The sequence below is a fragment of the Pinus tabuliformis genome, chromosome J (genome assembly GCF_031772625.1).
Source record: "Pinus tabuliformis cultivar Carrire ecotype Pingquan chromosome J, CPIR1, whole genome shotgun sequence".
NCBI lineage: Eukaryota > Viridiplantae > Streptophyta > Pinopsida > Pinales > Pinaceae > Pinus > Pinus tabuliformis.
The window spans coordinates 1,110,849,184-1,110,863,155 of NC_142295.1; positions in this window are offsets into that span (position 1 = coordinate 1,110,849,184).

Here is a 13,972-nt window from a genome sequence, read left to right on the forward strand (position 1 = left end):
CATACCGGTCTTATTCCCCTAAAATATTTTAAGAATGTTGATGCATCCCCTTTTGTTTATGATCGATTCATTGGAGCTTGGGGCTAGTTTGCCCACCATGACTAGGTCCCCGTTTACTTTTCAAAGTATATATATGTGGAGTTTGTGCTACATATGACGTCGAATTACACCAACACGATATATACGCTTTATGAACCTACCTTGGAACATATTTATGAACATATCGAGGCTCGTAGGATCCTACACACGTAAAACTACCTTTGAGATTGTTTCCAGTACCATGTCAGAGCATGGTATTATCGACAGACTCCTAGAGAAGTCATCGTAACTTTGAGTTGAGACTAGGCATACCATTGCAAATAGCATGTAGAGATATTAGCCATTGCACATGTCACATTGTGTGGAGAGATGAGAAGAACACCTTTGTTTCCTTGTGGCCCACAAGTTCCATTACATAATAATTCATATCTTGAGAGTTTAGGGCATGACAAACTTCTTTCACATGCACGTACATGTTGTGATACCATCCGTGACACTTGGAGGCCCACATTACATAAACCAGGTACATATATAGGAAAGTTTTAACTCTTATTGTCAGGTTATATATTATTTATATTAATAAGTTCATACCAAATTGCATTTATATTAATAATTTTGTGAAAACATGCACACAGAACCCAACTACACATATGCACTTCTAAGGTTATTTGAGGGGGTAGTTGACCAGCTAGAGAAACCTCCTCCAGTGCATGTTTCCATGCCTCAATTTCCTCCACCTCCACCTCCACCTCATAACACTCATGGACTAGCAGTTGAGGTAAAAAAAAATTATTCCTAAGATTTCAACATTTTCTTTTTTTAAGTTACATGTATGCATGCTAATTAATTCTTAGACTAACTATAATTTTCCTTTTCCATTGTGTACACAATCTCAAATGCAGACGGGTGTCGATGCTGCAGTTATGTGGACACATGAGTGGGATGATGGGTATGGAGGAATTAAGCCACATGAAGGGGAGCACCAAACCCAGATTGATCATACCCCCATCCCACTTGACTTCCATTTTCACTTGAATGAGTCACAAGTAGCGGACTATTTAAATGCACAGTTCAAAATCATTTAATTCTAGATTGTTTATTTTGTACAAACAATGTTCTAATTATTTTTAATTTTAATGTATTATATTGCAGTACCAGATTATGGATGCTTACTCTACATAGCGAAACACACATAAGAGTTCTAGATGTGATACTTCTAGAGTGGATCATAGATAGTTTGTATATTTTCAATTCCATGGCATAGGGCACATTCATATGTGATGTGCATACTTTGTATATTTTCATACATGACCAATTGTTGGATGCATGAAAATTATTTCAGTTTATGGATGCTTATTATTTCAGTTTGTGGATGTTCTTGTATAACGTAATTTGAATATATTTTCATAGGGATAGATTATTATAATACATAACTAACAAGATAACAATTCTGACTTCTCAAGAAATAAACTAAGAAAATAAGTATAGTCTTAGGCTATGATGCAAGTCACCTTAATACTTAAAATGAAAAAATATATATGTTCATGGTTGAATTAAAAAACACAAATAGGATTGAAATACATTTTAAGTTTAATTTTAAAATATATCTTCAACTAGTCATTTTCAAATAATAAGTTTTATTAAATTTTATTTCTTTTGAGTTCATCTACAGGACCTTAATCATAACACGTGATATAAGTCATATGTATAGGAATTTAATATACCAAAAAATAATTAATGATATGTTTTGAGATAATTGTATATAATTTTATGAAATTTCCCAAGTTTAGTTGGCTATCCAAATATTTCAGTCAATTCCTTAACTTAAGACATTCAATTAAGAACACTCAAGTAAAAATTTTCAAAATAACAATTTTGAATTATAGTTTCATGGACTAAGGAAATAAGTACAATATTAATATGATGTAAGTCATTTTGATACTTAAAATGAAACAAAATATATCATGTACATCAATTTATATTAAATTTGTAAAATTGGTCTTTTAGTGTAGTCAATGTATGTTAATTTAAACAATAAATGGTATGTTTCTATAATTTTATGCACTTTCCTAAATTTTCTTGCCTATCCAAGTATTTCAATCAATTCCTTATCTTAAGACCTTCAATTAAGAACATTCAAGAAGCAAAATTTTACAAAATAACAATTTTAATTGTCATATTGGCTTGTAGAAAGTGTCTTTTAGTGCATAATCAATGTATGTTAAATTACAATGATTTTAAAATATGTCAAGATGTAAACTACAAATAAGTTTTATTAGATTTTATTTTGTTTAAGGTTATCTCAAAGAGCTTAATAGTAATAACATGGTAGATATACATATATATAGATATATATATATATATATATATATATATATATATATATATATATATATATATATATATATATATATATATATATATATATATATATATATATAGTTGCACTTTTTATAGTCCAATATGAAGCACTTGTGTAACTCTTTCCATGTTTTATATCAAACTCACACATGACATATTTATTAATGTAACACCATCCTCCCACATTAAGCCAAGTTAACCAATTTGATTGGGTAAACATTTGACGAGAGGATAATATGATCTGATTCAACTCCCCATGTATAGTTAAGGAAGTGGAAACAATAAACCACAACCAATCTGACCATGTACACATGCTACAGAACCTTTAGGAGCCAACCAATCCTTCTACAAGCCAACTAGCATGTACTCAACATAAACAATAAGGATACATCAGCCATAGAATCCACATATAAACTAGTACATTTACACATGAAATACAAAGGAGAAGGAAATATTATTAATGAATGCAAAAGCTAGTCAGATTTGGGACACCACGAACCACTCGACCATAGATTGGTTGAACCAAAATTTTGTTTCAGCCATTCATCCCCTTGCCATATTCCAAGAATGAATGTGGGGCTCATAACCAAAAGTCAACCAAGGCTTCCCAAGGATACACTATCTCACCCTCATTAACAGAGCCAAGATTTACCACAATCCACATAGGATCACTAGGCCCTAAATAAGCATCGATGTCACCAGATTTCTCGACCTACACCTTGATGAATTTTACTATCTCCTAGTCTCTAGGATTTACCACAATCCACATCAGATCAATAGGTCCTAACTAAGATCCCACCCTATAGGATTTACCTTATATATTTCCATTCACCAGCCAAGGATTCCTAGGCCTGACCACGGGCGCCCACCTCTAGGCTTTACCATATATCCCGCCATTCACCGGTCAAGGATTCCTAGGCCCACCAAGGTAACAAAAAATCTAGATTTACCGCAACCCATAGCCCGATTCAGGGGTTACTAGGCCAAGGCTTTACCATAATCCACAGTCTGATTTAGGGATCATTCGGCCATGTGTTCTTTCTTTCAGATATCACCTCACTCAGTTTTGAATCCATCTAGGAATCCAGCTCAACCAAAACATGAGAACTCCATCACACCATGGCTATTCGGAAATGGAAAGACAAGGCTCAAGAACATTTTCACACCCGGAAAATCTCATGCCAATGAAAACAAGTGAACCAAGAACACACATGCATAACCATGCATGCAAAAACTAGCAAGGAAATCACACATGCAAATCAATACCTGCAAATAATCTCATTGTAATTGTTTGATCCTTCTTTTCCTTGCTTGATCCTTGCTTTACTTTTCCTTATTTTATTTTCTTGATCCAATGCTAGAGTGCTCCAATAAAACTCTAAGTGTCCCAGAGTGTGTGTGAGAGAGAATAGAGATAGAGCTCCAAAACTAAACTAAAAAAAGGTTACAAACTGATCCTTGGAATCCTTTTTATTAATGAGGCCTCTATTTTCTTCAATTTATTTTTTATTTTCCTTCATTTTCCTCCTCACATGCAACCTATGACCTTCACCTTCCTTTTCCCCTATTTCCCATTTTTTTCATAAAAAAATACCAAATAATGCTTCTTGCCTCTCCAAAGCCTTTGTCATTGCCTTTGCCAATTTCCTTAGCCATAATAAACCAAATGAACACCCAAACTAGGATGTCTTTCCCAACATTCAACTTGGAATAAGCATACCATAGCCATGGTTATTATTTCGCCTTTATTAACTTTTATTTACATGGAATTTTCACCATGGCTATTACAGAACCCTCCCCCTAGGGGGAGCACCATCCTTGTTCAATGACACCTACAAGCAAAAATACTGTTGCAAGCAAGAAATACTGCCATGGAGGTTTATAACTTAGCCTGATGCAGTATTTACAATGATCAACCTCTTGAGAAGCAAACCAACATGACAACCATAACGACATGACACCCATACCGCTTATTGGAGCTTTATAACACAACCCATGGTGGTATTTACATCCATATAGATATGTACATATACCAAAATAATCACACCAAACATATACCAAAAATATTCGCTCAACCAACGAATAGAGAAGGATATCTAGCTCACATCTGATCCTCCATCTCTCATGTAGCTTCAATGGGCCCAAAGTGCTTCCACTACACTTTAACCTGCTTGATTGCTTGGTTTTGGAGTGTGAGAATATTTCTCTGCAATATATACTAAGGTTTCAGTTGAAATTATCCATTTGGATCCACCTACAATACAGATAAGTCAATCCCATGATCAACATATTTAACATACTTCTTAAGTAATGACACGTGGAAAACATCATGGAATTTCACTGTTAAAGGTAGTGCAAGCCGATAAGATATTGGTCCAATCCTTTCAAGAATATTACAAGGTATACAAAACTAAGGTGCCAACCTGACACACGATTCACTCCACAACAAGATCTTCTTCAACTTGATATGAAAGTACACATGTTACCCATCCTAAAATGCCTTAAACAACCTGTTCTAATCTGCATAACTTTTCTGCCTGTCTTATGATGATTTCAGATTCTTCTTGCTTACGTGCATTTCTTGTTCTATCTCTTCCAACATATCTGATCCAATAAAAAACCTATTAACTAGATCATTCCAACTAATGAGAGTATTGCAACTCTTCCTATAAAATGCCTCAAATGGACTCATCCTCAAAGATTCCTAATACCCATTTTTGTAAGCAAACTCAACCAGTGGAAGATACTCTTCTCACTTCCACTGGTAATGCATTACATACATTCTCAACATGTCCTCCAATATCTTGTTGACCATCTCTGTCTGTCCATCTATCTATGGATGACAAGTTGTACTAAGGGAAAACTCTATACCCAAACATGCAAATAAATTTTTCCAAATAGTAGACGTCAACTTTTCATCCCTGTCTGATACAATCTTCTTTGGTACACCATGCAACCTCACTACATCTTTGATGAAGACCTGTGCTACATCACTAACTGAGTAAGTATGCTTTACTGGAATGAAGTGCACTGCCTTTGTCAATCAGTCCACCACAACCATGATGGAATCATGCTATCTAGATTTCCTCGACAAACTTGTAATGAAATCCATGGAAATGACCTCCCATTTCCACTCTAGAATCACAACAAGCTTTACTAGACCACTTGGATGCTTACAATATGCTTTTACCTATTGACAGTCTAAGAATCTAGAAACAAACCCTGTGATCTCCTTCTTTATATTTGGCCAATAATAAAACTTCGTCACTGTTGTCAATGTCTTTTGATATCTTGGGTGACCTGAATATCAGTTAGCATGAAATTTCCCCAAGATAGTCTTCTTGAGCTCACTAGTCCCTGGCACATGTATATTGTTCCCAAATATTGTTAAGCCAAATGTTGTGAGATGATAGTCCACATCCTACTCACTTGTACCATGCTGTAATCTGTGCATGATCTCCCTATACCTGTCATCCTGTTGACCTGCCTGCAAGATCTAATGCTATAAATCTATCCCATAGAACTCATGGCTTCTATATGATTCACTTGTATCCGCTTGCTAAGAACATCTCCAACCTTATTCTCTTTACCTTTAATGTACCTAATCTCAAAGTTGAACTCACTGATCATGGCCAACCAACTAGCTTCCATGACATTCAAATCCGACTAATCGAACAAGTATCTCGACCCACTGTGATCACTCAACAATACAAACCTCATATCCAGAAGACAGTCCCTCCACATATTCAATGGATGGATGATCACTTCTAGCTCAAGATCGTGTGTCAAATAATTATGCTTGTGCTCATTCAGTTTTTGTGACTCATAGCACACTACTTGTCCTTCATGCATAAGGACTCCACCAAGTCCTCTCTTGGAAGCATATGTGCACAAAACAAATTATTTGTCTGGATCTTCAATCTTTCATATTGGAGCATTTGTCAACAACTTCTTCAACTCTTCAAAACTTGCTACACATTCCTCTATCCATTCAAATTTCTTACCTTTCCTTTGTAATGGCGTAATAGGATATGTAATGTGAGACAAGTTCTTCATGAACCTCCTATAGTAACCTGCAAACCCCATGAATGATCTTACCTCATCCACATTTCTAGGAATTGCCCATTCCATGATAACACTTATCTTCTCTGGATCCACTGTTATACCTTCCTTGGAAACAACATTTCCCAGGTAATGTACCTTGGTCTGAAATAAACTGCATTTTCTAAGCTTGGCATACAACTGATGCTCTCTTAGAAATCTTAACACTACTGCTAAATGCTCGACATGTTCTTCCTCATTCTTAGAATATATCAGGATGTCATCAATGAATACAATAAAAAACTTGTCCAAATAAGGATGTAAAACACTATTCATCAAGCACATAAAGGTAGCTGGAGCATTAGTCAAACCAAATGGAACTACAAAAAACTCAGAATTCCCATACCTGTTTGAGAATGTTGTCTTCTGAATGTCCTCTTCTTTAGTGCATACCTAGTGATATCTTGATCTCAGATCAATCTTTGAGAACACTACTGCTCCCTTCAACTAATAAAACAAGTCATAAATCCTCAACAACAGATAATTGTTCTTGATGATTACCTTGTCCAACTGCCTATAATCAATTCATAGCTTGAGAGTACCATCCTTATCTTTCACATACAACATTGATGCACCCCAAGGTGATACACTTGGCTTGATGTATCACTTATTGAGTATTTCCTTCAATTGTAACTTTAGCTCTACTAACTCTAGTGTGCTCATCCTAGATGGTGCTTTTGATGCTAGTGTTTTTCCTAGTACCAACTCAATAGAAAAGTCCAGTTCCCCTTGAGGTGGCCACTCAAAAATCTCTGTACATCCTAAAACTGCTACAAGATCGAGTACTTGCTCAATACCTCTGCATCCTCAACTTCCTTAGCTTTATCACTGGAAATATGCACTGCAAATAACACACACCCTTTCCTATGACTGCACTTCACCTGCATAGTTGTCACCATTCTAACTGAGGTTGCCTTATTCTTACCCTATAAGACTCTTTGTTCTCCATTGTCATCCAACCACTCAATGACCATGTCATAACAATCCACTTTGGTCCTATGAAGATACAACAAGTCCATGCCAAAAAACATACTATATTATCCCAACGACAATAAATTCAAATATGCTAATGTAGGCATACCATTCAACCCGAATGCACAAGTTCTTACCCAGTGATACACTCTCTTCTTTGTACATGTAGCCAACTGCACTAACCAAGACTCTGCATGAACTTCTTTATTAAAACCACACATATCCACCAATTCAGGACTAACATAACTATAATTAGATCGAGGGTCAATAAAAATTGAAACAACTTGATCACAGAGCTTATCATCCATCTCGACAATAGTTGCCTGGTGCTCTGCCTGCTTGTTATCCAGTGCTACATAAATCCATGGAACGATTTTCCCAACATACCCAACTATTTGCGCATCTTGTGCACTGTAAATATGAGGCCTAGCACCCTAATTTTGTGGAAAATCCATCTTAAGTTGTTCCTTACCACATGTCCAACACTCCAACCATCTTGTACCATCACCTCTATTTTGTTGCTATGACCCATGTCCCTGTCTAGCTACATTGAAATTCTTGTATGGTGCAACATTTTCTCTCTTCTGCATTCTAAGGAATTTTTCTTTTTGATTGCCATTTACCTTTAGCTTTATCTTTATCTTTCCATTTCCATCCTTACTAATATTATGTCTTACACTTTGATTCTTCATAGCAATGCTTCAATTTCCCAAAAACATCCTCAAGTGACCAAGGTTCATCATACTCAATATGATCTCTAAATGCTAATGGAAATCCACGAAAAAATATATGAAATTTGGCCTTCTCATCCTTAAGATATGGTACATACCTTAATAGATACAGTAACTTAATCATATAATGATCATCTGTCATTGATCTTGTCTTAAGCTCATAGAACTCCTTAGCCTTACTATCGTATTACCTTTCTGACAAGTACTTCTTCCTAAAGAGTCTTTTGAATTCATGCCAACTCAACTCTTATGTTTTGATTTATCTGACCCGCTTTACATCTTCCCACCAGATCTTTGCTTTCCGTTTGAGGCTGAATATAGTTATTTTATCCTTCATATTATCTGTGTACTCATGTAGTTCAAAGAAATTATTCATCCCAAGTAACCAAGCCTTTGCATCCTTCAACTTCTTCAAACCTACATCAAAAGTAGGTGGATTTTCTTTCTTTGAACTCATCTGGAAAGTATCCCCTATCACTCCTCCTATAAGGATGATAATGATGACAATCATAATGTTGGTTAGAACCAAAACTAGAATAGTTTATGTGTCCATCACCTTTCCTATCTGGAGTGTCCAAGAACCTACCATCTATGATCGTGTCATCCCTATTTGACCTATTCCAACCATGAGATATACTACCATATCACCCATTAGTCTTATCCTCCTACCCATGGCTGATCCAAAGTGGTCCCTATCTCTGCAATTATGACAAACTCTGAAGGATTACTGCATTGACTTCTTCTTGTTTCTCATGTGCCTGCATGATTCTATCATTATATGACTTGCAACTCCTCAATTATTCCTTCAATATTTTCAATGTGTCTGTTAGTTCAAAAGAATGTCCCAACACCACGCTACTCATATGATCCATAGGGCAAGCCTCGTGAATTATAGTCTACCATCTTTCTAGTCATCATTGATCTCTTTCCTTCCAAGCATACCATGATGCCAACTACACCAAAATATAAACATAATCAATATACTTCAGTATAGTTCAGGGAGGATATCTCGTCTGGAAGATCAACTAGATTAGCACAATACATGTATACACATAATCATAATAGCATATAGATGTCATCCTAACCATAATCCAATCATCAATTCATGACCATATGAACCACACCTCATGACCCTATGACCACAAGCATAAGGAACACCTATGCAACTAACATGAATGCATGACCAACACATCGCCCATCTAGTCCAAGTGGTGAACCATGCTCTGATACCACTCTGTAACACCCTCCTCCAACATTTACCCAAGTTAATTGGTTTGTTGGGGTAAACATGTGACGATAGGCTACTATGATATGATTCAAATACCATGTATACTTAACAAAGTGGAACCGACAAAACACAACCAATATAGCCATCTACACATGCTACAAAACCTTCAGGAGCCAACCAACCCTTTCAGGTGACCAACCCCTCCAGGTGACCAACCCCTGAGGTAACTTAGCATTTTACTAACCTAAAGCCTCAGTCACTCACATGACATGGGCATGCATGCGACCGGGACCCTCCACTCGCTCTCACGGAGAGGGCATGAAAGCAACTGGGGTCTTTTTTAGCTAGTTCAAAGCCAGTGACCTTGAATTATGTGCCATGTTTTCAAGGCCAAGACGCAGGCCACTACCTCGAAATCCATGAAACCTTCATGAATGAAAAGTAACATCGAAACAATGGTACTAAAGAAAATACTTGAACAAAGACTAAACTGGACCCCTACTAGCCATGAAAGGCATTTTTTCAAACATGTCACAAATATCCATTCTACATGTCAAAACAACATATCAGGGCATAGGGGTCTCATACTTATGCGAGAATTGCTAACAAGAATTGATTCCTTATCACATTAGCTACATTATCATCTATTGGGTCATATATTCATTTATCATTGATTTACAAATCAAAATATGATGAGAACCATACATCATCATGTTCATAAAACATACTCATAACAAACATAAATAATAAGGATACAATAGCCATAGAATAAACATATAAACCAATACATTTACACATGAAATATGGAGAGGGAACTCTTATTAATGAATTTAAAATCCAAGAAGGGTTGGGACTTCCATGAACCACTTGACCATAGATTGGTTGAACCAAATATTTCTTTCAGCCAATCACCACCGTGCCATATTTCAAGCATGAATGTGGAACTCATGACCAAAACTCAACCAGGGCTTCCCAAGGCTACACCACCTCACCATGATCAATAGAATCAGGATTTACCACAATTTTCACTGGATCACTAGGGATGTTACAATTAATAACATAAACATATATCAATTTTGTTCAAAACCTTGATAGTTGAATTTTCATTTTAAGTAAAATAGTATTATATCAACTTGTTTGTTACACATTGAGATCGATTTTATAGAAACCAAATGTATGACATGTAATAGATCTATAGAATTTCTTGCATGCTCCACATGAATACTATACTTGACATTTAAAAAATTTAAGATCAAATTTTTTAATTATATCTAGATCTAAATCCCTATTGATTCTTAATTGTAATTAAATGTTAAATCATGGTGTTCACATAAGGATATTATACCTAAAAATAAAACATTCTTGAAATTTGGTGTACATTAGAAACTTAAGCACCTCAAGGAATCTAAAGTTTATATAACACATATGTACACCATTATGAATCCATCCTAGATAAGAGGCAAACATTTCTCTATTTAAAATTACAAAATTACAAGAGTATTCAATTGTCACATTTATATATTACAAAAATCATATGTTTGAGATCTCTTATCCTAGATTAGATTACACTTGAATGTTATAGACTCAGCTTCAAGGCTTTCGATTTGCATCATCTACTCATCTAGCCAATGGTTCATAAAAATGAAAGTCTCCATAATAAATTCGTGGTCTAATTATGTTATCTTCCATCTCCTTCGTTCACCTTTCTTTGTTTTGATTTCTATGAGATTGAACTAAGCTGTTATGACTAAATAACTTATTAGCAAGATATATATTTAGGCATAAAATCCCTATAAATGATGTGAATAGTTTATTTTTTAACCTTTTCAAAAAAATGGACCATCACAACCAAGTCACCAATTTGGTATGTGAATTGTCCATCTTCACATGATCTCACCAACCTACTTTTCAGATGTGTGCATCACATCAAATAGTATGCCACGTTCTCTTCATTTCTTGCGAGGGCTCTAACAACAAAAACATTGCCTACAACCAAACACAATATATGTATTATTTAAATACATTCAAGATTTCAATTTATAGATGAAATGTTAATGATAGATGCTCCACATACCTTCCCTTACAGGATTAGAGACTCGATCATGATCAAGTGAAACGATGGCCTTTCATCATGCATCTCTTGCTACGTCGAAATCAGATGAGGTCCCTTTGGATTAATATGGAAATGTTTCCATCCTTTCTCATACCCATGTTTTTTACAGTGATTCATCAACACCAATGAAAAACTCACAAAAACATGTGAGTTTTCTGTTCTCAATGGAAACTATTTCCCCCATGTCTTTTCTCTAGACTGAGTGTAATTCACTTGTTCCTTGTACAATATTACAATAATAAGAAATGAATCTATTCACATCACCAAGTTCAAAATTCCAAAAGAACCTATGCAAAAGCCTAATAGATTCATGATGTTCATGTCCTAGATTGGATCTACCCCAGCTAACCACCTCTAGTGATGATTTGAGTTTATCTGGATCATGAATCATTTGGTACCTCCTAAGTGATCACTTCACATAAGAACTTGCACCATCATGCTCACCCTTTCTATGTCTTGTTTCAAAGTAGCTCCAAGTATGCTGAATTTTTGTCTTCTTGTGTAATTGGCTCAACCAATAAAACGTGTGTCTTGACTTGAAAAGACCTGCACAATTGTCTAACAATATCTAATTCTTCTTTAATGATATGTCATTTTTTTTAAATAATTCATAAATCAATTCAAATAAATGTTGCATGAATAACGTGTCATGCTCACAATCATCAATGATGTAAAAGTGATACTCCTTAATCACATCACATGACTCGTCAGTGCTATCTACCATCAAGATTCACTTGTGCATGTTTTTACAAAACATGTACGAATATGGACACTTGGTATGAGTGATAATAATCACTCTTTATCTTTTCCAAATGAGTGAATGTGTAATTCTTAGCAAAGTCTACCACTGATAAGATTTTTTCTAGCTGAAATACTTAGTGAGAATGCTTAAATTCAAACCCTTGCCACCTAGACCTGTGTGAGTGTTTGATGTATTTATAGATCTTGTTTTGAGACAACCCCGTGAATTATGAAATAGGAATCTCATCCTCAACATAGTTGATCCTCTTAAGTGCTAAAGTTGAAGAATATGGTTGATTTCCGATCACCTACTCATAATACTTCCATATGACGGTGACATCTAATGTCCCAGATTGGTTGAGATAAAAGAGAAAGTTCCTATGGAACAATGCCAAATCTTCTCCCACCTATAGATATTTTCTTGTAAAACAACTATTCTGACTCCCTTCTACACAATATTCATGAAACAAAATCACACACTATAGGAGGAGGACAGTCACCATGACAATTCTTGTTGTTAAATTCCTAGAATGTGTCATATTGGAGCTGAAATTCACTTCAATTTTTGAAACATCCTTATTGATATCTTCACATGGTAATTTATTTCCTAAAAATTTTCGAACAATGAAACTTCTGTCATCTCTACAATGTTCTTACCATGTTTCACATACTCACCATTAGTTACGTGATGTTGTACGACATACTTTTTATCCGGAATAACATGGAATGACTCTCCTAAAAATATACCACAAATGCTCTAATTCCTATTGTAAGCTTGTCTTGGTAGGGTTTCCTAGTGATAAGAGCCCAACAAGAAAATTCGTCATTTTCATTCACTTGAACCCCGAATTTGGTATGCTTATACAATGTTTTTCTCGAGACATGGAGAAATTTCGACATTTTTTTCAACTTTTGTTGTCTTGATGTACTTGTTGCAACAATAATAGTTGTAATTGTCCTGCACATAGCTCGAACATTGAGTTTTATTGATTTTCCATAGTGAATGCCTTTGATATATTTTTAGTGACATTCATATGTTTCTTCTTGCTTTTAGCATCTTTGAGACCTAAAATCTTTGTTGCATGTTTTAGTTTCTTAGGTTTGAAAAACCCATGTAGTATTTGAGCTTGTGAAAAAACAAAATGATTCTCAAAATATTGTTGGATGATGTTATCGACGTGGTCTCTAATAGTGTGAGTAGGTATAGGCTCCCCAAGGTCCTTTGTTGTAATTTCATCCAAATATTCTGCAAATGGTCCACCCCTTTCCAAATGAATGCAACTCCTTGTTATCCTATTAACTTGAGAGGAAACAGTTTGTTCTTCCGGCAGTTGATAAACTTGATAGGGAAAATATTCTTCCTCCAGTGGTTGATTAGCGTGATGTGGCACATATTGTTCCCCTAATTATGATTAATCAGCTTGATAGGGTGCATGTTCCTCCGGTGATTGATCAGGTCCATAGGGAACATCATGATCATCATCTTGTTGATTATCTTTATGGAACACATCTTCTCCCTCATGTGTATGCTCAATTTTTATCCCTACATAGTGGAATAAAAAGTATACTTGTAATTCAAGTGAGGCATTATCATAAGACAAGTGAATAGTAGATATAGATACACTTTTTTATTTAATAAATCACCATAGGTGGAAGGTATTGATATGATTTGATAGTAGGTAGCTA